Genomic DNA, 5153 nt, shown 5'->3' on the forward strand with positions numbered 1-5153 from the left:
AGGGGCCCAGCAGCAATTCCAGCATTAACCCCATGAATTGGCATCCATTTCATTGGCTCAATACTGGAATTTGAGTACAGAAAATACTGAAGGCAGAGAACTTGCCCTCACCTACCTGCTTTTTCCCCTTCTTGCTTCAAGCCTACCAGTCCTCACCAGAAGATAAAAACTAAGAAGTTTTGGGGTCATCCCTATTTGAGGATGTGGGAGAAGAATAGAAGCAATTGCCAATCACGTTATATCAGAATTAATGAGGATGGGGGAAACTATAGAGTCACATGGCATCAGCTAAAGAAAAATAGCAATGTTATCCAGTTTTTGAATACCTACTATTATGCTAGGTACTACACTGATGTTAATCCATTTAGTCTTAACATACAATTATGAAAATTGAGGCTGGAAGAGATTTAGTAATTTGACCAAAATTATTACATGGTGAAGAGTGTATTAGCTATCATGTCCATCTGACTTAAAAGCCCACGCATTTCCTATAGGCCCATCTGTAGTGTCACAAAGTGGATGACAATGCTTAAACAGTATGTATTATAAGAATTTTTCTATCCTTATTAAGGGAAATGCTGATCTCTCTGTTCATGGATTCATTATGTTAGCATCAATAGGAGATAGAATAATTTTCCTGAGTCCTCTGAAATGGCTAGGTTTAACTTTTTTAGGTCAGTTTACTTTACTTTTGTCATATTCAAAGCTAAATTACCAAATTTGGAATGTTTCCAAGACTGCCTTTGCTTGGCTCATCTAGGCTGACAAATCATGATATAATTTAGAAATAACATTTAACTCAGGACAAAAGGAATTTCTTGGAGATGTGTAAATATGGGAGAGGGGAGTTTTTGTGTACTGATAAAGTAATACTTTAAATTTTTATCACTTTTATTGAGATATAAATTACATATAATAAAATTAAACAATTATATGATTTAATAATTTTGACAAATACTATCATGTATGTTTGTCATATATATGTTTGTTAGGCATAGTGGCTTAAGCTAACATTTATCTTCTAGTATAAACCAGTCATATATTTTCTATGTAGGTAATTGTAATCAAGATTTTTGTATTAAAACTTACACATTTCCTGTACTTCTAGCAAATTTGTTACTCATAAACTCTTAGAACAACTCAGTGCCATGCCAATTTAAATTTTTCATGAAAGGGTTATTTGTGTGGGAGATAAAATGCATTACTATAGAAAAAAAAAGTAATAGATTGCAACCACATTTAATAAGTTTTCAAAAAATATAAAATGTTAATGTAAAGTATGAGTATCTTAGTAAAACAACATTTAGATATAACACATTAATGTAAGTTGTTCTCAAATTTTAACTACATCTGAATTACCTTAGAGGCTTATCAGATTGGTGGGTCTTATCCCCATAGTTTTTCATTCAGCAATTTCCAGATGAGGTTGATATTGCTGGTCATGGGACCATATCTTGAAAGCCAGTTCATTTTTCTTTTTTTTTTTAAGATTTTATTTATTTGAGAGAGAGAAAGTGAGCAAGAGAGAGAGAGCATGAGCCAGGAGAGGGGCAGAGAAGCAGACTCCCCACTGAACAGGGAGCCCAATGTGGGACTCGATCCCAAGACTCTGGGATCATGACCTGAGCCAAAGGCAGACACTTAATAAACTGGGCCACCCAGGTGCCCTAGATATTTTTCTTTTTGCGCCATTTAGCAATGTGTTAAAAATGTATTTCTGATGTCTATATAAAAAAATTTGTTAGTATGCTTTCTATCATTTAAAAAAGCTAGAATAAGTAATAAATTACTTGTTTAAAATAGTGATAGGAAATAGGTGAATATAATTTTGTAAAAGAAAAAAACACAAAGCTTAAAATTGGTGATTATAGTTTGTAAAGGAAAAAACAACAACAACAACACAAAGCTCCAAAATAGTCTGTATAGTATTTCAGGATAATCATTCCATTAAAATAATTTCTCAATAAAAACGTTTTAGTTCCATGTTTTATGTCCCTGGGTAGTTCAGTCAGTTAAGTGTCTGCCTTCTGCTCAGGTCACGAACCCAGGACCCTGGATCTAGGCTCCCATAGCATCAGGCTCCCTGCTCAGCGGGGGAATCTGCTTCTCCCTCTACCACTCCTCCTGCTTGTGCATGCTTGCTCTTTCTCTCTCACAAATAAATAAATAAAATCTTCAAAAAATGTTTTAATTCCAGAAACACAAATAGTAACATCTAAAGGCAATTCAGAATATTATTTGATTATTCATTGTTTATATAACTTTTTAAAGGAAACTGTTCTCTTCCTTTAAGAAGTCCTAAGGATATGTATTTTATTTACTTTGATTCTACTCTCCCTGTCTCAGAACATTCACATTTATACATATTAATTTTTTTCTGTCAATTTTATGAAAAATGTTATCTTGTATCTCATATAATTTTTGAACTTTTAGCTTTCTTTAGAAGATTATATACTAGATTAATTGGCATAGAACCTCATGTCTTTCATTTTATTCAAGTATGCTTGAAATAGATGTCTCTAAATAGATAATTGAAGAAGAAATTAATTTTCCTTTTGGGGGTATTTTTCATAACCAGAAATTAATAAAAGCCAGGGCCCAATTTTAATTACAAGGAAATTATTTGGAATGAAATCTATAAAGTGATGCCAAAAGCATTGCTATAAAAGAGTGACTTCCTCATTTAAGAACCTGGCATTATTTTTCATTTCCTATGAGATCAAACTCTGCATTCCAGTCATACTACACTCCTCGGAAGCTAGCCTACTGTACTTTCCGCTGTTCAGCAACCTTCTAGACGTGATGGTTTATAAATTCAAATGAATCACCCTTTATCTCTGCAGAGCTTGAAGTGTATATCTGCTTTCCTCTCACACATCAAATGTTTGCCTTTCCCCTCTTCACTTAAAAGTAATTTATTGGTTACTGAAGGATTATTTCTAGGTCCAAAGGTTCCAGGAAGCCTGGCTTTATAATTCCCAACAACATGTTTCTCATCTTGCTAACTTTTCATAGAGATTATTTTATTTAAAATATATTTGGAATCTGGTTATATTGAATATTATAGGTCTTTTATTTGCTTCAAAAACCTTTATTGCTACATATGCATACATATTACTGTCAACGAGAGTGTTAACTTCTCAAAGTCAAGTATTTTGTGATATGCAGTGTTTGTGTCTTCTGTAGTTCTTAGCAGTTGCCAAAGATTGGAGTCATCTAAACAACTCAAATTGACTTAGGAATTAGCCTGCTCGTGCAAAATGACAGATGAACTAGAATCATTTGGCTGGGGAAAAATACAATTCTTTAAAATTAAAGTACTCCTTTGTGTGTTGAAAGGGAATAAAAGAAAATAGACTTAATCAGTGATATGAAACATGAGTGATAGGACAAAGAGGGTTGGATCTTTGGAAATCAGAGTTTTTAAAGAGCTTGTAGAAGCTCCTTTGTCAGTTTCTAAAAGTAGGGGATATTTCACCTCCTGAAATTAATTCCATGTAGTTCTTTCTGAGGGGAGGAGTATTTAGTCTATTCCTACAGTTACATGCTTTAAACCAATTGCGGAATTGCTATTATCTTTGTAAAAAAAAAAAAAAATTGAAGGGAGGGGCGCCTGGGTGGCTCAGTCGTTAAGCATCTGCCTTCGGCTCAGGTCATGATCCCAGGATCCTGGGATCGAGCCCCACGTCGGGCTCCCTGCTCGGCGGGGAGCCTGCTTCTCCCTCTCCCACACCCCCTGCTTGTGTTCCCTCTCTCACTGTGTCTCTCTCTGTCAAATAAATAAATAAAATCTTTAAAAAAAATAAAAATTGAAGGGAGCTGAATGTAAAATGTCAAGGTAACTTTCTGTGTATTAAATTTTATCTCTAAGATTACTATACAGTGTGTTTTTAGCATCAAGTGCATGATTTGCATAATAACACAAAGAAGGCTGGCAGCCCAGCTTGTCAGTTCCTGTGACATCAGTCTACTTTTTATTTTATAATACATAATTAACTTAAAATTATTAATTAAAAAGTATTGCTACTGATAGATGAATTTTTAATAATGAAGCCTATTTTCTGTTTGGGTACAACAAAGGGAACACCAGAATTAGATTTATCTTGCAGAGTTTTCAGCGATTTAATGACTTTACTTTTTGCCCTGAAACTGTACAGTGGTTTCTCAACTGAATATTATGACACATGATATTTGGTCAAAATTACCTAGCATTCTTTTCTGCAAAAATTGTTGATGCTATATTTTGGGGCAAGGAAAAATGACAGGTAAATAAATAAATATACACACAATATGATCCCATTCACATGAACATATTTGGAGGACTTGTTGCCAATTTATTATTTATGGTTAGTTGAATCTAAAATGGTTATCGTGGCAAAACATGCTGTTACTTAGTTTATAGTTAGGGACACATTTGTATGCCACACTGGTATTCTGTCCTGGGTGGTGTTTGGATGTTATCTGGCATCACATAGGTAGCATGATATACTGCATGATTTAGACAAAAAGTACTCTGTAAGATAATTGCTTTCAGATCTGATAGCTCCTAGCAGTGTTAACTGTTTGAAATCAAATTTATTAGAGTTTTGCTAGTAAAAATTCATCTGCTTTCAGTAATCTGAATACTTATAAACTATGCGTTAGTAGTTGGAATAAATATATATTGTTCATTTGACAAATAAGACTGCTAATGGTAGGTAGCAAGGTATCTGGGATAAAATCAGAAAGAAAGCATTGATCAATACTTGATGGCAATGCCTAAAAGTAGCTGGAAAATTTGAAGAGAAATTAAAGAAAAAACTTTGATTGCTGAGTATAGGGGTGGTATTTGAGGGTTGTGGTTGAAATGCAATCATGTGTAAGGAAAAGTGAGAGGTGAGACCATAAATGGTAATCTCCCCCACATTATTTTGGAGGATAAAATGTTCTACTGAATAGCTTATTCAGTTGAATGGTGAAGGAGAATGGGAGTTCCTGGCTAGTCTAGACCCTTTTTTTTTTTTTTTTTTTTCTGGGAAAATGCCCCATCCACAGTGATTACTGAAGGGCCAGTCTGTCTTTATACCACATGACCTTTTTATTGGTCACATGTGGTTGGATCAGTGTGGACACCTGAATCAAGGTGAGTCCAGTTTTTTTTTTTTTCTTTTAAG

The 5153-nt window shown here is 34.1% G+C and overlaps 1 pseudogene; it reads right to left on the bottom strand.

Moving 5' to 3' along the window:
* Window positions 1-490: 490 nt before the first annotated feature.
* Window positions 491-602, bottom strand: LOC113912102 (annotated as a pseudogene).
* Between the last annotated feature and the right edge of the window lie 4551 nt (window positions 603-5153).

The sequence above is a fragment of the Zalophus californianus genome, chromosome 12, assembly GCF_009762305.2.
Source record: "Zalophus californianus isolate mZalCal1 chromosome 12, mZalCal1.pri.v2, whole genome shotgun sequence".
NCBI lineage: Eukaryota > Metazoa > Chordata > Mammalia > Carnivora > Otariidae > Zalophus > Zalophus californianus.